General features: G+C 42.8%; 1 long non-coding RNA gene and 2 pseudogenes across 1 annotated transcript; 1 reads left to right on the top strand and 2 right to left on the bottom strand.

Annotated features, from left to right (window-relative positions):
- Positions 1–882: 882 nt before the first annotated feature.
- LOC150009838 (uncharacterized) lies at positions 883–2,319 on the top strand. Its single transcript, XR_016511208.1, has 2 exons — positions 883–1,232; positions 2,023–2,319. It is a non-coding gene; the product is annotated as an uncharacterized LOC150009838 (long non-coding RNA).
- A 5,025-nt stretch (positions 2,320–7,344) lies between these two features.
- On the bottom strand, positions 7,345–7,810 carry LOC150009837 (large ribosomal subunit protein uL23 pseudogene; annotated as a pseudogene).
- An 11,139-nt stretch (positions 7,811–18,949) lies between these two features.
- LOC150009836 (PRELI domain-containing protein 1, mitochondrial pseudogene) lies at positions 18,950–24,638 on the bottom strand (annotated as a pseudogene).
- Between the last annotated feature and the right edge of the window lie 1,240 nt (positions 24,639–25,878).

Here is a 25,878-nt window from a genome sequence, read left to right as displayed (position 1 = left end):
TCCTATTTCTCCAAGCACTACCTATTGTTCTGTGAAGAACATGGATGTATCCTAAAAGCCATTGATTTTCCTGAGGAAAGGTAATGAAACAGGACAATTGAAGACTGACCAGAGGTAAAATAAAAGAGAAGTGGCTCATATCTTGTCTGGCATATAGTGGTACTGCTGGTGGAAATCATGTTCTTTTACCAGATTGCATGGAAAGCATTCTACAGACCAAAGCACAGGAGACTGTGGAATAGCAACATTTTCAGGTGGAAATAAAAGGCTGCACCTGGGTTTCCAATTTCCCATCTCTATCCGAATTGCCATGGATAAAGTCCAATCTTTTCCTCATCAAGGCCAAAACAAAAGCCAGTGTCCAGAGTTTCTATTCCATATTAAAACTTAGTCCTTTGGAGAATGGTCTGCCGCCGGCCCACATGGCTGCAAGGCCCACGTGACTGCTAGACCCACATGGCTGTGTGTGTTACTGAGAGACAGAGAGAGAGAGAGAGAGAGAGAGAGAGAGAGAGGACTTTGTTCCCGGGGATTATATTATCTTGGGCTTTGGAAGGACTAAGAGCTTTTTCAAAATAACCAATCAATTTTCCAAGCTTTTGTGGGCTTCTAATGGATCTACCCCCTAGCCAGTCCATTCTTTCTCCAGGCTAGACTGACAAGCCTCTATGGTTGCCATCTTGGCTCCTATTGCCCATGCCCAGGGGCAGATTTAACAACAGGCACCCAGGTCATGCACCCTGGGCCCTGACTTCTGAAGGGCCCTGCAAAACCCCAACTTTACACTTTTTTCTAATGACACCAAGTTTGGTTTCATAACTATGCTGCATAAAATATGGTTAACATGTATTTTTATTTTCACTGTCTCTCTCTCTTTTTTTTTAAGGGGCCCAACATTTTCTTCTGTACCCCGGGCCTCAACCAACCTTAATCCACTTTATAGAAGCAACTCCTTCTGCACCATTTTGACTTCTACTGCCATATGCTTACCTCCACCTTTATTGTTCTTTCTCTTCCCCCAGTGATCTTTGGGGAAACTATGGGTAGTTTCCTGAGTAGTGTGTGAAGCTGTAACTTCCTGGTGAAACAATACTGTCTGATTCCTTTGCCCTCTTCCTTTATTAGTATCTAGCTCCCTATGCTAACAGTGGGAGCATAACATGAGTATTCTTCCTATCTTCTACAATGGGCTGAATGTCACAGGCATCAGTAGAAGACTGAGACTAAAACAGGTAGGATAAAATGTTCCCCAAAATTTCCCCATTGAGTCAAGCCCTGCCAGAACAATCAATAGGTAGCCATTAAGCAATGATTCAGGAACTACTGTCAACATAAGAAATGTTCAAACCTGTAAGAATTTTTATGAGTTTATTTGAGCCAAACTGATGACAATTGCTGGGAAGCAAAATCTCAATGAACTGAGAAAATGCTTCAGAGAATGGCAGTCATGCACCTTATTTTATACATTACAATCAAAGGAGGAGACATAAGGGGGTTACGTGAAAGACATTGATAATAGATTAGGGAGGTGGGAGAAAGCAAAGTGGGAAATTTCTGGGATTGGATAAAAGTCAAACCAAATAGACACATACTGCACTTCTTTCACATTTGTGTGTATAGGATAGTTAACAGTCAATAATTACCATGATAATAACAATGAGGGGATTGCTCTGGTGCGGTGGTTGTGCATTGAGGGGTCCAGAAAAAAAGGAAATTACTTTGATATCCCAAAGGTATGTTATCAGGTATGTTATTGTAGATGAAAAAAAAAAAAAAAGACAAAAAGAAAGACAACAGATAGGCTCAGATAAGGTGAAGACCGATCTCTCTTAGGGAAAAATACAGTCCTAGGACATGGCTACTTGTCATAAACTGCCTTTTAATTTCAGACCATCCTATGTGGTTACTTTAGGCCTCTGAGTTTGTAAGGCTGCCATGTAGGCCTCTTCTGAGCTTGTCAGGTTTAGTATGTGGCCCCTTTTTGTATCCACACTACCCTGACTCTTTAAGTTTGTTTTTCAGACCTAAAGCCAACCTACCAACCACAAAGACAAGCTCAATACTTGGTTGGGAAAAGTCCCTTCCTGCATCCAACAAGTGCTGCACAATCTCAGAATGCTTTACTTCGTGGTTGTATACCCAGACACCAGTGTTCCAAAAAAGAAGCCTGCTAACCTACCTCTTGATTGGTTAACCCCAGCAACTTGTGTCCTCAAGCTATAAAACCCCCTGAGCCTCACATCTGGTATGCAGAACCTGGGACCCTATCTCAGTGTTCTTGCCCTCTGCAGAGCCTCAATAAATCCACTTTTGCTTTTATCAGTGTCCCTGGTCAAAATTCATTTATATCAGGAGATAAAAATGAAAACTTGTCCATAACAAGATTGTCTATTTTGTGGGCTCTGGTGCAAGAGGAAAAATATCCCATTTGTGAGAGAACCAGAGGAAGGGCAGAGGGAATCTCTGTTCTCTGAGGTCTCTCTCATCTGGACCCACTTACTGGGCTCTGTATCCCTCAGAAGTCACCTTGCTCTTGCCCTCTTGTCACTGGCCCTTTTTGGCTCAGGGACCCAATTTAAGATCCTTCTGGCCGAGCTAATAGAATGAGACTGAGTTTGGTAAAGCAGAGTAGAAACTTTATTCTTTGATCAAGGAATGGAGAAGGGTGAGCTCATGCTGAAAATATACCTTCTTCCCCAAGTGGGGGGTCAGGGAGATTTTACAGCATTTAGGGTAGGTAGGTGGGATCGGGGGTGTTGAATTTCTAGAAAAGTGGTGATTTCAGGGAAGAGTTGGGGTATGCTGGAGTCCTGACTCCCTGGGTGTAATTTTTAGTAAGTTAATAAAGACAAATTCACAGGGCAGGGTGGGGAGGATGACTCTGCTCCAATCCGAGGTTGGCTGGGTCAACTGTTGAACTGTTGTTCGAGCTGTCCGCAGGTGCTGTGGTTAACCATTAGCAGTTCACCTTAGTTCCTATAAGCAAGCATAGCTTGTGAGGTAGTTTAGATACTTGGGAACAATGGTTTCCTGGGTGACAGCCCTATGACGCTCTCTCTGCATATTCCTCATGTCCCCCTATGTGTGCTGAGCACCTACTGATCTTGGGCCCACAGATTTGAGACTAACTCCCTTTGAGGAAAGGGTGGGGAGGGAGGCAGCCTGATTGCTCCTTCCTGCCTCTGTGAGAGCAGGAGGTGAGCGGGTGTAAGACAGGGTAGAAGGGCGACCATCTGAGGGTTTAAGGGCTCACTTTTCCAGAACTCGGTCTTGGCTGACCTGCTCATTGGGCAGGTTGGGGGGGGGCGGTGCCCTTCGCGCTGCGGAATCTCAGAGCCTTCTGGACGAGGGGATACAGAAACGATGTGGGGGGAGGGATCTCAAGAAGGGGAATACTGGGGTCCCTGCAGCAGCCACTCCACTCGGGATTCTAGAGTGAAGGCCTTGCTCCGTTTACCCGACGCTGGCCTTCAGGAACGCCTCCTTCGACCTGCAGGAGGCTACTTCCAAGAAGCAATTCATGATCCGCCCGCTGTACCTTGTGCAGGTGAAGCAGCCTGGATCCAGGCAATGTGGGCGGGGCTTCGTTTGGCCACGCGATCCCGCCCTCTTGGAGCGAATTGGCTCAGCGGGTCTAGCCGCAGCCCTGCAGCGGTTGCTCTGAGTCCTGTTATTGTCAGGTTTCTGGTTAATTCGCGGCCAGGTCTTTGTCAATGCATTTTTCTGTTTGCTCCGCCTTGATGGTCATGGTCTTGTGGAGGTCACGGTCTTCAGTGATTAGCACCTTAGGAGGTGGGAGGGCCCGTATAGCTGGTGAGTTCAGAGCAGGCCCGGCGAGGAGGGAAGAGCGGAGCCAGCGAGGGGCCCCAACCTTGAGGCCACAGAGCCCAAGGGGGGTTGGGACAGGGAGGGCTTTGCGCAGGGAACTGATGTTAGATCTGCATTTGAGAACGTCCTTAATAGGGTGAGAGTGAAGACCTGTACAGGGGAAGAACAGGAAGGGTTCAGAGACCTGAGACACAGGTGACGCCACTCCTCACCCACCCTTTTCCATTCCTCTCCCTATGGAGCTAGGTATCACTCTCCTCTACCCTGTTGCTACTCGAGTCGCTCATCATCCACACTCCTCAGCCCTCGACCTTAGAATTGAAGTACATCTCGGAAAACCTTCCCTCATTTCCTGCAGGCACTCCGCAATCAACAATTTCTAAAATAAACCTTTCCGTGTCTCAGCCTCCCATCCCTCTGTCTCTAGTTTAGAATTCCCCCAGGTTAGGTCATTCCCTTATCCACCTGGTCACACAGGCCACAGCTAAGCACTTACTTGGAGGTTACCTGTTGAGTCTCCCCTTAGGCTATATGACACCTAGCACTCCTCACCTTAGGTGACAAGCAGCTTTCTTGTCACCAGCTTTGTTAATTGGACAGGAGAGTCTTTGTGTGTGTTTGCTACCTGGGCGCTCTTCCAAGACTTTTTGCATGCTAACTCCTGTCATCCTCACAACTTCTAAGGGAGAATTCTCATCACCCAATTCCAATGAGGAAATGAGTTGGAGAGGGGTCAGGTGAAGTGCCAGGCTGTACAGCTAGCTGCAAGTGGCTGCCTGTCTTCAGAGCTGGCTCTTTAACCATCACTCTCCGCATTAAACTATGCATATGGTTTATTTCATTTTTTAAAAATTCAATTTCTTGGGGTGACAGTGGTTAATAACATACAGGTTTCAAGGGTACAGTTCTATAATACATCATCTGTATATTGCATTATGTGTTCACCATCACATTAATGTGATTTTAAAATAGCTTTGTTGAGCTATGATTCACCCACCATACAATTAGACCATTTATGTAAATGCAATGATTTTTAGTATGTTCATAGAATTTGTACATATATTTAATATATATGGTGTGCATGCATGCAATTTTTATGCAGATGATAATATTTAGGTATTTCTTGTCAATAAGTATACATTTTATTTTCACTCCAGTGTCAATTGTTGAAAAGTTGGTATGACTATACATGTACTATGTGCACCATGTGCTTTCTTAATTTTTATTTTTAAAGAGTTTTTTTAAAAAGATTTTTTAAATTTATTTTTAGAGACAGGGGAAGAGAGGGAGAAAGAAAAGGAGAGAAACAGTGCCCCAATCAGAGACCAAATCTGCAGCCCAAGCATGCGCCCTCACCAGGAATTGAACTGGTGACCGTTTACTTTGTGGAATGAGGCCCATCAAACTGAGCCACACCAGTCAGAGCTGTACCATGCTTTTTAAATTTAATAGATTATAATTTTATTTTACAACTTTAAAATATTTTTATCTTAATATAATTACTGATTCAACACTGATTTTTAATTTATATTTGTATATTTATATTTACTGTTTCAACATTGACTTACTACTAATTTTATATTTTGAATCTCACTATAGTTCTGGCACTTTTCCAGGAACTGGGGGTTCTGAACAGGTAAATGCAAAGCTCCTACTTTGAAAGGCTGACATCATGGTGGGGACAAGTAGGAAAAAGAAACGGATGGTAAAATATTCCAAGTATTGATCGACCTGTGTAATGAAGACACATAAAACAGCTGAGCTATAGAGAGTAATGGCATGGAGAGACAACTTTCTTGGATTGGGATGTCAGAATTGGGCAGTGATAGAAACAGATTTAAGACATTTGTATGCCACAGTCATGAATTTCCCTTTCCATTTTTTTTTCTGATTAAATTGAGCCCATGAAGCTAAATATATACCCAGATTTTAAAGTTTAATTTATGAAAAGGGTTTCTTAATTTCTTGGGCTCTCATCCCAAGAAATGTCTATGTAACTTATTTATCTATATCTTTATATGTTAATTATAAGATTAAGTGCCTGATAAGGAGAATTATTTACTTATTTGGCAGTAATAGAATAAAATAATGTTTTTCCTGGCACTGAAAGTTGAAGTTGAAAGACTAAAAACAGTGGCTTAAGAGACCGATGACACTATGATTGGAAAGGATCTACATTTAAGATGGCTTAGTTCTGTGTTTTGTGAGGCTTGAATGTGACTATGAATGTCAGTGGTTTCTAGAAGTTTGTTAAAAAAGAATGCAATCTAAGCCTGAGGAAGTCTTTGTTGTCTCCACTGCAGTAGCTAATTAAAAAACCCTGCCGTCAAAGGGGCTAGTGTGTTCTACTCCATTCAGACTACAAAAGAGGATAACAAGTATCTTCAAGCAATGTGAACTACTGAAGTTGTAGTAAGCAATGGGAAAAATAACATAAAAAAATTAAATAATATTAATTTTTTTTCTGTAATGTAAAATTACAACATTCTGTAGTTTGATGTATAAAGTCTTGAGAGCTATTATTTGCCTTCAAGTTCTTAAGTAACTAGTAAAATATTAATATATTAACTTCTGATGATCAACATTGGAATTTTCCACAGTAAGGGTCTGAAGCCATCCCCTTCACCACCAGCACTTGGAGAACCAGTTTTGGCACTTGGGATCGTGAAGTTTACAATATCCTACTTTTTCATTGATGGTGACTAAGACCTTCTACCTCCTAGGTGTGGAAAGAGTAGGGTGTAGAGGTCTCAGTTCCATTTCACCTATTTGGAAAACAATTGGTGTAGCTTCAGAAAACTGAAGGTGTGCAAACATGGCACCCAGCAGTGATGCCCTAGGCGAGTCCTTCATAGCACAGAAGCACCTGCCCCAGAAGAGGGGTTCATCCTAGAAATGGAAGGTTAAGCTGTTCCAATGTTGGAAATTCTCTCTATGAAAAGAACACAAAATTATGAACATAATATGTTTGTGTCTTTTCTTTTGTCAATGTAAGAAACATTCAAACCTGTAAAAAAAGTTATGAGTTTATTTGAGCCAAACTGATAACTGGGAAGCAAAATCTCAATGAATTGAAAAAATGTTCCAGAGAATGGCAGTTTAGTACCTTATTTTATCAAAAAAATATTTTATATATTTATTTTTAAAGAGAGGGGAAGGGAGAAAGGGAGACAAAGACTGATGCATGAAAGAAACACTGACCTGTTGCTTCTAACACAACCCCAACAAGGACCCTGGTCCACAACCCAGGCAAATGCCCTGACCAGGAATCAAACTGGTGACCTTTTGGCCTGTGGGATGATGCCCAACCCATTGAGCCACTCCAGTAAGGTCTAGTTAATAATTTTTAATTTCAGACCATCCTTTGTGGTTAATTTAGGCCTCTGAGTTTGTAAGGCTGCCACGCAGGCCTCTCCTGAGATTGTCAGGTTTAGTATGTGGCCCCTTTTCTTTCACAAATTTTTTTTTTTTTTAGTATAAAGTTTTTATATTTAGAATTAGCCAGCTGGACTCAGTTTAGATGATCCTAATTTTGTTGGCAATATCTAAACCATCATAGTCTGGAGCCAGCCAAACATATGCCTTCTTTTCTTCATGAGGCCTATTAGGGTGTTGACTTTGGCTATGTCAGTGTCATAGAGCTTCTTCACAGCCTGTTTGATCTGGTGCTTGTTGGTCTTGACATCCACAATTAACACAATTGCATTGTTGTCTTCTGTCTTCTTCGTGACTGATTCAGTAGTCAGGGGGAACTTGATGATGGCATAGTAGTCAAGCTTGTTTCTCCTGGGGGTGCTCTTCTGAGGATATTTAGGCTGCCTATGGAGCCACAGTGTCTTAGGCCTCCATAAGGTGGGTGACATGCAGATCTTTTTTTGTGCCTGTGGACACATTATGGCACTGCTTTCTTTGCCTTCAAAGCCTTTGCCTTGGCTTTGGCTTTGGGAGGGACAGAGACTTCCTTCTTCACTTTGGGTGCCATCTTTGTGAAAAGGGTTCTTCCACACTTTTAATCTGAAGGAAAACATATTCAGGGCTTCTAAACACTTAAGAGAATATTTTGGCTTAAACTGGTGTTCACAGTCTGGTGCCAAACTTTTAATTGATTTGTTGGTGGTGAAACAGCACCAGGTGTTAGATCAGTAGAGTCAGACTGTACTTTGGTTCAGCAACCTCTGTATTTGAGTTCTGGCTAAGAAAAAAATTCAGAGCCAAGACACAAACTATAAGGAAAGTTTATTTATGAAGTTACAAAGGTAGAAGTGAGTGGTAGAAAAAAATGGGCTCAGGAAACAAGTTACAGAGAGAATGTTACGGCTACATAGGCGAGATTGAACACTCTGAAGCGGTGTATAAAGTTAAGCAAAGGATTTTTAATATTGGCCAGGAGTTGGGCAGACCCTGAGCAGGTCTCTAACATGCTCCAACCTACAATGGAGTCTAAACGCTGGGCTTTTATACTAGTGCAGTCTCTTTGTTTCTTCTTTGGCGGGAAACAGCCTTAGGAAGAGGGGGCTGGGCAGGACTGCAGGAATGTCTTGGCAGTAACAGGAACAGAAATTCACAAGGCTAAAGGTTATCTTCGACGGCAGCATAGCTCTTCAGCCAGGGACGAACTCCCTGTGAGGCAATTTATTTTCAAAGGGCTAGACATTCTGCAAAGCACAACCTTCACAAATGTTATAAACCAGACACAAGCAAGCAAATGGGAGGTGATAGAGGCTGAAGTCCTTTTAGCTTGTAAATCACTAATTGCTATAACACTCCTTCTTACATTCCTTTTTCCAAGGCCTTTTAGCAAGTCCTTGCTACTTCTTACAAAGAACATTTAAAGCCCTTACATACTTACATATTGAAACTTTTTCCAGGGAATATTTGGTGCCCCTACATAATCCCCCCTCTAGTCCCTGGACTAAACCTATTAGGGACGTCTAGGGACTATAAGTAGGGTTTTTAAACCCTGGTTTTCAGGAGGGGCTTAGTAGCAAGGATAAGGAGTTGGGTATTTATAATGCTAGCTTTCAGGAGCTGCAAGGAAGAAATTAAGTTTTCAGAAACAAATGACAATGAGTATACAACATCCCAAAACTAAAAGGGACACAGCAAAAGCAGTTTTGAGAGGAAAGTCCATAGCAATACAGGCCTACCCAAAGAGGATAGAAGAACTCCACACAAAAATTTAACCCCACAGCTACAAAAACTAGAAAAACAATAATAAACAAAGCCCAGAGCAAGCAGAAGGAAGGAAATTATTAAGGTTAGAGCAGAATTAAATGACACTGAGACTAAACAAACAACTTAAAAGATTAACAAAAGCAGGGGCTGGTTCTAGGCTTATAAAGAAAAAAAGAATCCAAATAAACAAAATTAGAAACAAAAGAGGAGATATTATGACCGATAACACAGAAATACAAAAAATTGTAAGAAATTACTATAAACAACTATATGGCAAGAAACTTGACAACCTAGATGAAATGGACAAATTTCTAGAAACATATAATTTTCCAAAACAGAATTAAGAAGTAGAAAGTCTTAACAGACCAATAACAAAGAAGGAAATTGAAACAGTAATCAAAAATTTCCCGGCACACAAAAGCCCTGGACCGGATGGCTTTACAGGCGAATTTTACAAAATATTTAGGGAAGAACTAACTTCTACCCTTCTCAAACTATTCCAAAAATTCAAGAAAAGGGAAAAATTCCAAACTTTTTCTATGAAGCCAGTATTACCTTAATTTCAAAACCAGGTCAAGACATAACAAAGAAAGAAAACTACAGGCCAATATCGCTAATGAACATAGATGCTAAAATTCTGAACAAAATATTGGCAAACAGGATCCAGCAATACATCAAAAAGATTATACACTACGATCAAGTGGGATTCATCCCAGGGACACAAGGATGGTTTAATATTCGCAAATCAATAAATATAATACATCACCTAAACAAAATGAATGACGAAAATTACATGATCATATTAATAGATGCAGAAAAAGCATTTGATAAAGTACAACACCCATTTATGATGAAAATTTAGCAAAATGGGAATAGAGGGAGCATACCTTAACATAATTAAGGCTATATATGAGAAACCTGAAGCCAACATTCTACTCAATGGACAAAAACTGAAAACATTCCTTCTGAGATTAGGAACAAGATAAGGATGTCTACTTTTTTCCTTTTTTTTTTTTTTTAAACAGTGTTGGAAGTTCTAACTACAGCAATTAGACAGGAAGAAATTAAAGACATTCAAATTGGTAAGGAAGACAAAACTGTTACCACTTGCTGAGACACGATAGTATACATAGAAAACCTTACAGACTTTACGAAAAAACTACTTGACCTAATAAATGAATTTGACAAAACAGCAGGGCACAAAGTTAATATTCAGAAATTAAAAGCATTTCTATATACCAACAAAACATTAGAGATAGAAACCAGAAAAAAATTCCATTTACTATAGCAACAAGAAAAACAACAGTATTCAAGGATAAACTTAACCAAAGAGGCAAAAGACCTGCACTCGGAAAGCTACACAACCCTGAAGAAAGAAATTAAGAAAGACACAAATAAATGGAAGCATACACCACATCCACGGATGGGAAGAATTAACATTTCCAAAATGTCCACATTATTTAAAGCAATTCATAGATTCAATGCAATTTCTATTAAAATACCAGCAACATATCTCACAAACCTAAAGCAAACACTTACAATTTAATTTAGCAGACATTTGTTAAGCACTTGCTATGTGCCATGCATTGTAGATTCAATGATTAATAAGAAGAGCAAATGGAATGTTAGCGAGATGATGGAAAACAAATTTCCAGACCCTTATGGAAACATTAAATTAACAACTAGGAACTGACTAAAATAAGTTTTTACAGCTTTGAAAACTAGTCAAAGATTAATAGCAATTAAGGAAATGACCAACAAAGAAAGCACTACATTCAAAATGATAGAAAATTTTATGGCACTGTACTTATTTTTGCCTTACCCTTTTTTTTTCAATGTAGTGCAGTATACTTGGGAGGAATTAGCCTAATTCCCAGTTTTTTTCTTTTCTTATAAGGAATGTCTGAAGCCCCTGTATAATTCCCCTCCTTAGACTTAAGACCTTTTATTTTATAAGAGGACAATGGGCGAAGGTCTCGTGCTCTTCTAGCTGCTTCAAGCTGAACATGGTCGTCGTCCTACCTACCCTTGGGTCTAGGAATTTCTAATAAGAGTGGGGGTGGAGGGGAGTGCGGCCCTCCCTTACGGGGAAGGATTTTGCAGAGTCCAGGTCAGTTGGCTGTCCCCGGGCAGCGGCATTCTTGGTTTCCAAGGGCTGGCACTGTTGGACAAATTGACATCCTTGTCATATTCTGGAGGCAACAGATTTGGCAACAGGGTTAAAAGGCATAATTTAACCCACAACCACTAGATGACAAAAGACAGAGATTAATTTTTCAATGTCCCACATTAGGAAAAGAAATGGCTTCTTTGGAGGAAGGTGTGCAGGGCATGTCACACCTGTCCAAAATTCTTTTGCTCACTATACTTAGCTAGGGCTGAGGGAAATATTTTAGGTTTTCCCCCCTCTCAGACCTTTAGGCCCTTTTTGTCCAAGTCATTAGGATAGAAAAGAGAAATAAGTTTTTAAAGTGAAGCTCACAGACTACCCCATACTTTACCAATCCAACCACTTAGTTCAGCCAAACCGTCGAGTCTTAGGAGGAGGCACTGCAGATGGGTTTCTTAAGTGAGGCCTATAAGTACAATTACTTAGGTAATGAGATCATAAGCTTATGCCCTATGAAAACAGAAAGAACACACATGTTAATTCACACAACACAATTCACAAACCAGTCTCCAAATCGGAGAGACTGTCTTATTGGGAAGACATCCAGTTGCAAGGCACTTGACATTCTTCTTGCCTGTAAATTAAGCATCCTTGATAATGTCACAGACCTGGTTTAACTTTTAAGTGAAGACAAACTTTATAGACAGTTAGCTGCACTGAGCATTGCGACTTTCCTTGAGTCACGATTTTTCTCCTTAAGATTACCCTCCTTGTTATCAAAGGAACTGCATTAAATACAGTTTTAATTTAGCCTGTTCATTTGCATAAACACAACAAGAGCAGTGATTGACCACATATGATTTTTAAGTCTACTTTGCTGGAACTTATACAAGGAACCTTCATGCTGACTATTAGTCTGCCCACTAGGGCACAGAAGCTGAGCCACACACCTGCCATTCAGCCTTGCCTGTAAACACCTGCTTTTCCCAAGTCCTTTGGATTTTTCATTGTGCCTTGAGGTTCCTTCTAGCCATTTTTCAGGAAAGCAACCTTCGTTCCTTCCCTGGAAAGACTGCCATGAACCGCACAACCAACCAAGGTGTCAGACCTTTTTTCTCATGGGCTTTTCTTAGCTTCAAAAGTTAAATCCAGTTCCTTAGGGCTTCCTGGTAACAACCAGAGCCTAAGCATGCCTCTTTCAGGCATATTATTCCAGTCAAAGTCTTGGTTAACAATACCTTTATTAACAACTGGTCTTTTTAGTTTTATGCAAAGAAACCTAATGTCATTACTTACTTCTTTAAATTGCCAAATTCTGGAGGGATCAGGTAGGGAGAAAAATATACAGTGTGAAGGAAAATCCTTGTCCTTCTAATATTTACTAAAACTGCATTTCCATGCCTTATACTTTCTTTTGTTCACTTTCCTACATGTGAAGTTTTCTTTTTTTTTCCTTTTTAACTCTCTCTGGGAAACCTCAATTTTCCTTTCAGATTATATGGCTAATACCAATACAGAGAATTCTAGACCTTTTCTACGTCCCCAATGGCTAATGTCAATTCCAACACTGGGAATTCCAAATGACCTTTCATAGGTCCCAAGGCTAAATGCCAATACAGAGGTACAGTAACCATACAATTAGACCACAAGTAGTTGAGGTTTCCTTTCCCCAGGTTTAAAAACTTTCACAACCTTTTTATACATTTTTATGACTTTCCACAGACCTTCTGCAACATTCACAAACTTTCCATATATTTACCCATTCAGATTTAACCATAATCCATTTCCAATTCTTGTTCTTTTCCACACTGTAAAGGACTCTACTCAAACTCAGTATTTAGCAGCTAAAATTTCCCTAGATTTGTAGATATTCTGCAGTTTTCTGAAGCTTCCTGCTTCTTCTTCTTCTTCTTTTCTAACATACACTTTTGAGCTTTCCTGAGAAGTTTTTCAATTGTTTTATTTGGCCTATTACTATTCTATTTAGGATTTTATTGGGAACCTTTTGTTTGGCCAGGACAATTCCCTGACCAGGAGGATGCTTGCATTTTTTTATATTCTTATAGCAGCCCACCTGATTATTCCTCTTTCTTTCCTATTGAAGAGGATGTCTAGAATGGACATTAGTTTTATTCATGTGTAACAACACTTTTCCTTAAGATACAGGCACATTCCCCCTGCTGAAGCAGTGAGGAGATTGAAGGCTCTTTAGTTACAGCTTTAGAGGTGTTGCTGATTGGCACCCAAGCAGCTTGCACCAGTTTGAAGAGCGGCCTGAGTTTTAAAAGTGTCACTTTTTTTTCACTCCATGTTGGAGAGACAGACATTCTGCTGTTTCTGTAACCTGTAGCAAGGGGATTAGATGGCTGCTTCGCTAGCAAATTTAACATTGTCCCTCCTTGCAGCTCCAGCAGGGAGTATTCAGATGCAAACTGAATTGCTAGAAGTTACCTGGGGTGGAAAGAAATGCTGCAACCAAGTTCTCTGGGGAAATTTTTAAGGAGCCTCATCCCTCTGGCCAGGGCTACAAGGCAGCGGGAGACAGCACAGAGGGTCCTAGGCTTATTTTTGGGGGGGGACACTGCCCATATTGATAGCCTTGGTTTTCATGTTCCCCACCCCCCTCTCCTGCGCCTGCAGCTGTTTGAGAGATAGCAATTTGATCTGGGAACCAGGGGCCTTCCCAGATTACAGAATATGTGAAACTAACCCACGTTTGTTTGGCCTTCACTAGCCATCTGCAAGATAATACCTTTTTTTTTTTCTTCTTAAAAAAAACACTTTTCCCTTAGAAGTGCAGAGCAGGAGCCACTCTTTCAAGGCACAGCTCCCTCCTGCCTTGCTACTTCCCCCAATAACCCTCTCCTTTCTGCTTGTTGCATTTTTGCTTCCTGAGAGACACCATTTTACACTTATAATATTTAGATTTAAAGTACTCCCAAGTGGGGGTGGGGCTATCCGACCCCAAAAGCAGGCCACTCTGACCTACAGAATGTTTCCAGGGTGCCAGAGTTTATGAAGGGATTTTATCCCCAGAACTTGGGGAAATTCTGGAGCACACAGTCAAGAACTGTGGGTGCAGGCTTAGACTGGCGTCCCCTTATGTTGGCTAAGGTGACTGCTACAAACATGCACTTAATTTGGATTACAATTAGGAGCTGGAACACAAGGCACAGGAGCAATTCCCCCCTCACGGCGCAGACAAACACGGGATGGGAGCTCCCAAAGGAAGCCAAACAAATGCCCGCTTGACCTCTCCTCCTGCGAGGCTAGAGCCCACTCAGACTCCATAGACCGAAGTTTGTGGAGGCACACAAAAAGGAGGAAATAACTTTTTTTTACTTTAACCTTAACATTCACCCACACATTCACTCAGAGGTTAAACAATCCCACCCAAACCCCGCCTAGGCTTCTGAGATTAGATGAACAGCATCGGCTACAGGCAGCAGAACCCCAAAACCAAAAGAGCTCTATACAATCCAAATGAAGCTAGCCAAGCCGGCTTCAACAAATTCCCTGTTCGGGAATATGTACCTCTGCGTCCAGAGGACAAAAGAGACCAAGTCTCAGTGGCAGTGGCCCAAGTCCGCTGCCCAAATGGGTTGCCACTCACCTGTCGCCGAGGCTGTCCTCTGTCCTTTGCTTACTCTAGACTGGGCCGTCAGGGCTTCTAGCAGCTCCCGAGTGTCTCCTGAAGGTGCAGGGAATTGCTCCCAATCAGAGCTTGCGGCCGCTGTCCTGCCACACGTCAGCTAGACACACGGGACCGCACGAAGCCCCGGGGGCTCACCGAAGGCGGCACCGCTTTACAGAGGCATCTCGCTGGGGCCTCCAAAATGTTACGGCTACATAGGCGAGATTGAACACTCTGAAGCGGTGTATAAAGTTAAGCAAAGGATTTTTAATATTGGCCAGGAGTTGGGCAGACCCTGAGCAGGTCTCTAACATGCTCCAACCTACAATGGAGTCTAAACGCTGGGCTTTTATACTAGTGCAGTCTCTTTGTTTCTTCTTTGGCGGGAAACAGCCTTAGGAAGAGGGGGCTGGGCAGGACTGCAGGAATGTCTTGGCAGTAACAGGAACAGAAATTCACAAGGCTAAAGGTTATCTTCGACGGCAGCATAGCTCTTCAGCCAGGGACGAACTCCCTGTGAGGCAATTTATTTTCAAAGGGCTAGACATTCTGCAAAGCACAACCTTCACAAATGTTATAAACCAGACACAAGCAAGCAAATGGGAGGTGATAGAGGCTGAAGTCCTTTTAGCTTGTAAATCACTAATTGCTATAACACTCCTTCTTACATTCCTTTTTCCAAGGCCTTTTAGCAAGTCCTTGCTACTTCTTACAAAGAACATTTAAAGCCCTTACATACTTACATATTGAAACTTTTTCCAGGGAATATTTGGTGCCCCTACAAGAAGAGTAAAGGTAATGCACCTGGGGGGAAGTAAAGGGGATGGGAAAGGCACAGGCATGTTCTGGAAAGGGAGAGCATGCTAGGTCCTTGTTTTTCCAGTTTTTCCCGTGGCTAGGCACCCAGGGTTTTTTGCCCTGATGACATTCTTTCCTGGCCCATTGTCCTTGCTGTACTCATGTCTGTCTAACTACCTACCACAGATTCAAATCCACATAATAATTTTATTCACAGAGGCTATCCTAACAGAGTAATCCTTCCCTTTGCTCTATTCAACTGTCTTAAAATTTCATGTTTCAAACAGCTATATTACTTGATTACAATGTTAAAATGAAAACAAAATGTGACAAAGTTTATTTTCTTTTTAAGAAAATATATTGTAAGAGAAAAGTTTGTTAGCAGCAGTGTATCATTTTCATCTTCAAGTTTATGGCCTCCAGTCTCAGTTTTATATTAACAGCACCAGCCAGGGCATGACAACTAACAGTTTAAGAGATAGAGACTCTCATATTCCTAAATCTGTATGTAGTAGCAGCTCAGATAAACAAGGTGCCATGCTAGATCACAAGCCCTGGCTTTGGGAGGGCTCCTCAAGTCCTCCTTTGATCCTATTGAGGTAAGATAGTAAGATAGTAAGAAGCTAGAAAAATTCCTTGGCAAGAGGAATGAGGAAACTGACACAGCTAGCTGAACAAACTGGCTGAGCAATTTATAGCCAGATACAGAAAGTAACCAGGGTGGAAAGCCCCAGTACCTAGCAACGGGAAAAAATGGAACCAAACCTCACCCACAGGGTAGCCTTTTCTCCCTGGCATATTATTGGTTATATTGTTTAGAACCCCCTGACCTTCATATCACTGGTCATGCAGTTTAGACACCCCCTGATCCTTTCTACCTAAGGATAATATCTGGGCCTCAGTTGTATTTCAGCTCCAGGCCCAGAAAAGCAGCAAACCCAGGCCAGTGATGCCAGGACCTGCTGTGATGGCACCAATAATAACTCTGCCCTGATACTGACCAATCAGTAGAAACGATGACCCTGAAAAGGACTTACCTGGAAAAGCTGATAAATGTTCTCCTGAGATCACCCAGAAACTTCCTCTAAATTCTCAGCCTTTAAAAACCCTCAAAACAAAGGTCCCAGCATACACATAAGCTCTCCCTTCAGGGACCATGCATGCACCTTTCCCTTCCCCCTTATGTTCCCCACAGGCATGCATTTCCTAAACTCTAAGGGACTCTATGAGACTTGCAACCAGAGGAGCAATGGGCAGTGGCAGCTCAACTGGGCTAACACCTGAACCTGTCCCCAAGGTCCCCTTTTCTCTGGCTTTTTAGTGAGCTGACAGCAGCCCTGCCCTAGCTCATTTCTTTTTTGTAACTTTTCTAGAGAGCCAAAGCAGCTCTCTCATGTTGCTTCTTTTATCCTAAGCCCTTCCTTGTTTCACTGTCCCCAGCTTTAATAAATGTGCTCTCAGAATCATCTGATCTCATGTTATGAAATCTTTCCTGCATGAAGTCAAGAGGCAGGTCAGAGGCAGACTCACTCTAGGCTGGTCCCCTTTCTGGTAACACTATTCCAAGGTCCAGGAGAATAGAAGATCTGTGAAGTTTGTATTTCAGTTCCTTTCCCAGGGGGGCTGCTTTTGTCTGCTAAGCTAAAATAATATCTTCACCTACTAGGCTGATTCTAGCTTTCCTTGGGGAACAGGGGAGGAAGGTTACATAGAAGAATTGGATCTGCTCCACTTATGCAAGTTCAGTTTATTTAATTGATGAAAACAAAAGGTCCTTCAAGGTATCAACATCAGTGCAAAATTTACCTAATCATTCAATGGCACAAGACCACAAGACTCTGGCAGACAGCTCCAACTGTTGTTCAACCTGCATAATCTTACCCTTGGGCTGAAAGTGGCTATGGCTGGCAAGAATTGGCCTCATAGGCCTGTGGTGTAGCTGCTGTATTCGCTGATGGGGTTGGCTAGAACAGAACAGCACCACATCCACCTCCCCTAATGCTGTCTCCTTGGCCCACATGTCTCCTTGGCCCCTGCTGTGGCCCTGAGGTCACTAGCAGTAGCTCTGGCAGCAGCGGTCAAGACCCCTGGGCATTGGCCCAAGTGCGGCATTATGGTATTGCAGTGGGAGGGCATGGAGGGCATGGAGGATAGTGCAGCCAGAATAGTCCTGGGCTGGCAGAGAACTGAGTGCAGGTGGAAGACTGAGCACAGGCATGGACTCTTGCAGCTCTATGGGGCTGTGACTACAGAAGCTTTGTGGGTCACAGGCTACTCTTTGCTCCCCTGTGTTAAAGTCTATTTAGAATGACAAAACAATTGCAAATTTTAAATGCTGACAAGCATACAATTTAAAAACCTTTAAAAATTAATATGTAAAAATATTAATTTTGCTGGTATGAACAAAAACGGAGTGTTGTAATAAATTATAAATTCCTACCAGGACAGATTGTGGTGGGCAATCACCCAGGAATATAACTTCTTTATGTAACTGTGCAGACTGGGATTCACTGGCTTGTTGCTCTTATATATGACCCAATGATTTGTGTTGGAGGAAATAGTTTTTTATTAACAAGGTTCCAACTTTGGGGTTGCTGAGAGCACTCCTGCTCTGAGCCCTCCTCTCCCATGAGACTCAGAACTTCTCTTGCTCCCCAAAAGACTACAAGCCAAAACCATACCCAGAAGTCCCCCATTTCCTTATCTGCCCTTAAGCCAGTTATGCAAATAGTCTCCATCCTCTCTGGAATGTGCACTTGTGGGTTTCAGAGTTGCCATCTTCTTGCAGCAGCTCTTTCTTTCAGGATCTGGGGTACATTGCTCTCAGTCTCCATGTAGTAGTCCAGGAACTGTGTGCTGTGCTATACTGGACGATAGTGTCCCTGAGGCTGGAGCCCAGGGAGGCACATGTCCCACTGTGGTACCCTGGTTCCAGGAGTGGGCTTCCATCCATGCAGGGTCTAAGCTCCTGGTGGGCCTGGCACCTGCCTTGACCCAGGAGCACTCCCAGCTTTTTTTTTTTAATTCAACAAATATTTATTGAGTGCCTATTATGTACTAGATATTGTTCTAGGCACTTGGGACACAGCAGAGAGCAAAACAAGGCTTCTGCCCTCATGGAGCTTACTGTTTAGCATTTATGACCCATTAGCCTGTATGCTGCCTGTGACCCTGGGCAAGTTACAGCACCTCTCTCCTTGGCTGTTCGATTCAGGAAGAAGCAGGTCTGGCCCAGATGTGGATAATGTATCTGGTGCACTGCAGATGCCAGACACCACCCCCAACCCACCACCCAGACAGGACATCAGGCTGGAAGTTGACTTTTAATAATAAAGTACCGGGGGGAGGGCAGAGGGAGTTCAGCTGCGGGGTCTGGTGTGCTGCAGCCCCAGGGCCTGGGCTGGCTACATAAACTGTTGTTGCTGTTGCTGCTTCTTGGTGGCTGCCTTGCTGGCAAGGGCCTTGGCCGTCTCTGTAGCTGCCAGTGCTGTCTCCTTTGCCTTCTCCTTGGCTTCCTTGGCTGTCTCAACAAGGGTCTTGGAAGGGGCCTCGCCTTGCAGCTTGGCCAAGATGTATTCAAAGCCCTTCATCGTCTTGGTCACATTGCTTTTGAACCGGGCAAGACCAAATTCCTGGATAGCTCTGGAGACACCAAATAAACTAGAGGAGGCCCAAGCTTCCCGGTGGATTTTGGTCCAGCTGCTGTTATCAGAGTTCACACAGTAAAAACATCGTTCCTCCACCACAATCAGCCGGGCGTGGTTGATATTCCAGGTGAAGGTGGTCATGGTCTGGTTCCTTGGGTCCACAATAGAATCCTCCAGGATGTACACCTAGTGAGCGACGTTGGCAGGAAATAATCACTCAGCCCAGCAGGGCATCCTGTTGATCTTGGTCAGGAGTCTACAGGCCCAGAGAGAGAGCTTGCACCAAGCTCCAAAGCCCCATACCAAGGGCACTAGTGAAAGCTCCCATACCAAGAGAGACCGATGAGAGCCTGAGTCTTTATACACCTTTACTTTAAAAGGGGCCCTCCCAAAATACCACATGTGCAGGAAGCCAGTGGGAGTGTCCAGCTTTCCAACCAATGGTTATATTTGTCTTTACCCCTTTCTCTGGGCATGGGCAGGAATCTCCACTCACCCTAGGCAGGGTGTCCAGCCTCCATAGCTTGCAGGTGCTGTATGAGCTCCCTTCTCTGACGCCCTCCCCCACCCCCCAGCTTTGTGTCAAGAGTGGTCTGACTGGGAGTGCATATTCCCAAGTCACGTTGTCTTTATTTCCAGTTTGCCCTAGGCAGCAGCCTCCTTCCTCTGCCCCTCCTTTTGGGAAGGCAAGGGCTACTTGTTGTAGCAGTCTTTGTTATGCAAGGTGCCTAAAGCACTGTGCCTTCTGTTCCCTCGGCACACTTCCTGCCTTGGAGAAGGTAAGATATTTTAAATCTGTCTCTTAGCAGGATTGGGGGCATTTCCCTGGACCTGGGGTCTCCCCTGTTTTACAGGGACCTCTGGTCTAACATACTCCATTATGTTTACTGAAAAGTTTTTAAAGCAAGCTCTGTCCATTGCTTTTGTACATTTATGTTAACACACCTTTTTTTAAAGTATATTTTATTGATTATGTTGTTACAGTGGTTCCAATTCTTTTCCTTTGCCCCCTCTGCCCAGTAACCCCCTTCCCTCCATCAATCCCATCCCTCTTAGTTCATGTCCATGGGTCGAGCATATAAATTCTTTGGCTTCACCCTTTCCTATATTATTCTTAACATCCCCCCTGTCTATTTCGTACCAACCAATTATGCTTCTTAGTCCCTGCACCATCTCCCCATTTCTCTCCCTCCCCCCTCCCAGCTGATAACCCTCCAAATGCTCCCCATACCTACGATTCTGTTCCTGTTCTGGTTTGCTTAGTTGGATTTTGTTTTCATTTTTTTAGATTCAGTTGTTGATAGTTGTGAGTTTGTTGTCATTTTAGTGTTCCTAATTTTGATCTTCTTTTTCTTAAGTAAGTCCCTTTGACATTTCATATAACAATGGCTTGGTGATGATGTGTTCCTTTAGCTTCACCTTGTCTGGGAAGCACTTCATCTGCCCTTCCATTCCAAATGATAGCTTTGTTGGATAGAATGGTCCTGCTTGCAGGTTGCCTTTTATCACATTGAATACTGCTTGCCAGTCCCTTCCTGCCTGCAAAGTGTCTTCTGAGAAATCAGCTGATAGCCCTATAGGCACTCCCCTGTAGGCAACTCTCCGCCTCTCTCTTGCTGCCCCCAGATTTCTGTCTTTATCTTTCACCTTTGGCATCTCAGTCATGATGCAACCTGGTGTGGGCCCCTCTGGGTCCAGCTCGCCTGGGACCCTCCGTGGTTCCCGGACCTGTATGTCCATCTCCTTTGCAAAATTTGGGAAGTTTTCCTCATTTTTTTCAATTCTTGCTTCCTCGTTCTGCACTGGTTGACTGTTTTTTCTTATGTTCCAAATCATCGATTTGAACCCTGGTTTCCTTTCCTTCACCATTGGTTTTGTGTGGATTTTTCTTCATTTCACTTAGCATAGCCTTTACTTCTCTTATGCTTTTGCCATACTCAATTATATTGTCAAGCCTGTGAGCATCTTTATCACCAGTGTTTTGAATTCTGCATCTGTTAGGTTGTCTATCTCCTCATCTGTGAGGTTGGCTATCTCCATGCCGCTTAGTTCTCCCACTGGAACCTTGATTCATTCCCTCTTTTTGGCCATGCTTCTCTTTCTCCTCATCTTGACAGGCTCCTGTGTTTGTTTGCCTCCGTGTCCCAGGTAGAGCTGTCACTCCTGTTACGTTGTAAGGGGCAAAACCTTAGGGATTCGTCAGCACAGGGCGACCTGTTTCACCATGTTGTGGAGCTGTATGTGGGGAAGGGGTTCGAGAGGGAACAATGCCGCCAACCCAGCACTCACCCCTTTTCCAGGCAACTCTCCCACTTCTGCACTGGACTGGCACCCCTCTAGCTGCTGCCCTGGCTGTCGTTCCCAGAGTGGGTGGGTCTGCAGACATTCTAGGACCATGGGTCCCTTTAAACAAGTGGACTCTGCTGAGACTGGCAGTTTCTACCTCCACTCCAACCCCCACTGGTCTGCACAGTGAGAAGCAATGAGGCTTGATTTTCCCCATTGCTGGGACGGTGAGCTGCTAGGTCCAGTGAGGTGCTGGGAATGCTCCCCAGGTGTCCCTCCTGACTTTTTAAAACGTGGGACTGTGCTTTCTGTCAGCCTGCCACTGCCGCCGCCACCACACCATGTCCTCTCCACTCTGGCTCCGCCCCTCCTGCCTGTCTGGATGAGTATGTCTTCTTTATATCTTTGTTTGCTGAACTTTCATGTAGTTTGATTTTTCTGGAACTTCTGGTTGTTTCTAGTTTTGAGGTAGTTGTATTCCTTCTTAGTTGTGGAGGGAGATGCAGTGTGTCTGTCTATGCCTCCATCTTGGCCAGAAGTTGCCTATATTAACACACCTTTGAAATGCCTCTTTTCAGACCCCTGCAGCAACCACTGCTTTTCTTTTGCTGCTTTTACGATTCTTTGTCTTTAACCTTTGCCATATTAATTATGATGTATCTTGGTGTGGGCCTCTTTGGGTTCATCTTGTTTTGGATGCTCTGCACTTCCTAGACTTGTGTATTTCCTTTGCCAAATTAGTGAAGTTGCCTGTCATTATTTTTCCAAATAGGTTTTCAATTTCTCCTTCCAGCAACCCTTTGATGTGAATGTTGGTGTACTTGATATTGTCTCAAAGGCCCTTTAAACTATCCTTATTTAAAACATTTTTTTGTTCATTTTGCTATTCTGATTGGGTATTTTCTGCTACCTTATCTTCCAAATTGCTGACTCAATTATCTGCTTCATCTAATCTGTTTATTTTTTCTAGTGTACTTCATTTCAGTTATTGTAGTCTTCATTTCTGTTTTATTTTTAAGATTTAAAAAAAATTTTTAATTTATTTTTAGAGAGAGGGGAGGGGAGGAAGAAAGACAGTGAGAAATATCAATGTGAAAGAGAAACATCAGTTGGTTGCCTCTTGTTCATGCTCTGACTGAGGACTGAACCTGCAACCCAGGCATGTGCCCCGACCAGGAATCCAACTGGCAACCTTTCACTTTGTGGAATGACACTCAACAAGCTGAGCCACAATAGTTAGGGCTCTAGTTTTTTTAAATGTTTTTTAAAAATCTTTATTATTATGTTTTCTATCTACTTATTGAAGTTCTCACTCAGTTTATTTATTCTCATAACCAGTGTTTCATTGAGCATCTTTATAACCAGTGTTTTGAACTATGCATCTGGTAGATTGCTTGTTTCCATTTTGTTTAGTTCTTTTTCTGGAGTTTTGTCCTGGTGTTTCTTTCTTTCTTTCTTTCTTTTTTTTTTTTTTTTGGTATCTCATTGTGGTTTTATTTATTTATTTTTAAATTTTTAATGTATTTTATTGATTATATTGTTACAATAGTTCCAATTTTCTCCCCTTTACTCCCCTCCACCCAGTATCTCCCTCCCCCAGCAATCCTCCCCCCAAGTCCATACCCCTGGTTCGTAAAAAATAACTATCCCCCCCCCCCCAGATATTAAGACCCTTTGTAATCTTGTAAAGGACAATGTGCGACGGTCTCGAGCTCCTCTAGCTGCTTCAAGCTGGACATGGTCGTCATCCTACCTACCCTTGGGTCCAGAAAACCCTAATAATAGTGGGGGTGTGGAGGGGAGGGTGGCCTTCCCACATGGGGAAGGATCGTGCAGACTCCAGGTCAGTTGGCTGTCTCCGGTCAACGGCGTGCTTGGCTTAACAGGCTGGCATCCTTGTTCTGTTCTGGGGGCAACAGATTTGGCGAAAAGGGTTAAAAGACATCATTCAATCCCTAATTACTAGATGACAAAAGCCAGGGATTAATTTTTCAATGTTCCATATTAGGAGAAAGAAAAAAAAAAAAAGGAAAAAAAGGGCTTTTTTGGAGGAAGGTGTGCTAGGCACATCTCACCTGTCCAAATCCCTTTTGCTCATTATACTTAGTTTGGGCTGAGGGAAATAGTATAGGTTTTTCCCCCCTCTCAGACCTCTGGGCCTTTTCTGTCCAAGCCATTAGGATAGAAAAGAGAAACCAGTTTTAAAGTGAAGCCCACAGACCACCCCATTCTTCAGCAACCCCGCCATTTAGTTCAGCCAAACCGTTGAGTCTCAGGAGGCAGCGCTGCAGAGAGGATTAAGTGAGGCTTATGCATACAGACAATCACTCAGGTAATGCGATCATAGGCTTATGTCCTTTGAAAACAGAAAACACGTGTTAATTTATGTAACATAACCCACAAACAAGTCTCTAAATCTATAAGACTGTCTTATTGGGAAGACATCCAGTTGCAAGGCACTTGAAATTCTATTTGCCTGCAACTTGAATATCTTTGATGATATCACAGACATGGTTTAATTTTCAAGTGAAACCATATTTTAAATGAGAAGAAACTTTTAAGATGGTTAGTTGCCCTATTCTATACTCTACTACTGATCATTGTTATTTTCCTTGAATAATGATTTTTCTCCCTAAGGTTACCCTCGTCTTTAAAGGGACTACATTAAGTCCATTTTTAATTTATCCTGTTCATTTGCATAAACATAACAAGAGCAGCAAATGATCACTTATGATCTTTAGTTCTGCTTTGCTGGAACTTACCCAAGGAATATTTGGGATGACCCTCAGTCTGTCCTGGTGTTTCATTTGGGACATGTTTGTCTCCTTATTTTGGATGCTTCCCTGTCTTTGTTTCTGTGTATTAGGTAGAGCTGCTACATCTCCTGGTCTTGGTAGAGTGGCCTTATGTAGTAGGTATACTGTGGAGCCTAGTGGCATAGCCTCTCTTGTCACCTGTGTGGGTTGTTTCAGTTGCACTTCCCATGTGGGCTCTGCGCACCTTCCTATTGTAGTTAAGCCTTGATGGCTGTTGGCACATCAATAAGAGGGACTGATCCCCCAGGCTGATTGTCTGAGAGGACCCACCTCAACTGCTGCAGAGAATCTGCTGTGCAGGGGTCCATATCACCAGCAGGGTTCCGGTGCCCTCTTGAGTTCATCCCTTGAGTGTGTCACACATGGAGGTGGTTGGGTGGTGCGCCAGTATGGTCTGAAGCTGTTGTGGCTCTGGGGCCTCCTTGGAGGTACAGTTCAAAACCAGCTTTTGCCTGTTCCCTTCCCAGAGCTTCCTGGCATGAGATACTAAACAATCTGCAGATGGTTGCCACTTGTGATGGATTTGGAGATGCTCAGGAGAAGCCAAGCTTTGAATTGAGACTGGTTGTTGCTAAGTGCTGGGTTTGTGGCTGCTTAGCAAATTATGAAACATTGTGAGGCCAGATGCTACTTGTTTGGGGATTTGTGGGCCTTTGAGAGATTTTAAAAATGTTTTTAGCATGAGACAAGATAGGCTGTTTGTATGGAAACACCACTGGAAGCAGCCTGTTTGGGCCTTTTAGTTGAATGGAATGGGGTCTCAGGGAATCACCAGAACTGGGCAAACAGTGGAAGCCATGTTGATGGAGACTCAGATATGGCACCTGTTCCTTCAGGGGGAAGGCTCAGCCAAGAAACAATGGCCTCTGAATGCACTTGTCTGGAAGAGCTGACCCACCAGCACTCAGCCTGAAGTGAGACAATTTTATTTTTCCCCATATGTCCCTGGCACCTTTCAATCTGCTGCTTCAGTGCTGGAGCTCAGAGGGAGTAAATCTGAGTAAGTCTGTGCATGGGCCCTTTAAGAGGAGTGCCAGGGATTCCAACAACCCACCAGGACTGTTTTAAATAAATAAATAACCCAAGAAACAATGTGTGAGGGAAGAAAAAGATTTCTCTACCATTGAAGGTTCTTTTGGCTGGTTTAACAATAAAATTGAGACAGATTATGTGGGGGAAAACAAAATAAAGTTTAATAACATGTACATCTCCTGTTTACATGGGGGAGACCCAAGAACACCGAGTAACTCGCTGAAATGATGGAAGCCATCACCTTACTACTATCCATTTTAAGCTAAAAAAAAAAAAAAAAGGATGTTAGGGGTGAAGGGTCAGTTATGGGAGGTTACCTGGAAAAGCACAGTAAACAAGGATAAGGTTGTTAGGCAGATTTAAATTTTGGGTCTTCCCCACTCACAGATGAAGATTTCCCTTACAAATGTAAATGTCTTACAAAAAGTAAATTCTACTTGGTTTTAATATTTTGTTTCAATTCTGCTGTTTCTTAAAATTAACCAGCCTAAAATAATCAATATTTCCAAAGACTCATATTTTGTGTTGGCAAACTGCTCATTTTCAATTGAC

The sequence above is a fragment of the Furipterus horrens genome, unplaced genomic scaffold, assembly GCF_987537825.1.
Source record: "Furipterus horrens unplaced genomic scaffold, mFurHor1.1.pri manual_scaffold_5, whole genome shotgun sequence".
In the NCBI taxonomy this organism is placed as follows: domain Eukaryota; kingdom Metazoa; phylum Chordata; class Mammalia; order Chiroptera; family Furipteridae; genus Furipterus; species Furipterus horrens.
Note: the sequence above shows the minus strand (reverse complement) of the source record. Positions and strands in the feature narration are given on the sequence as shown.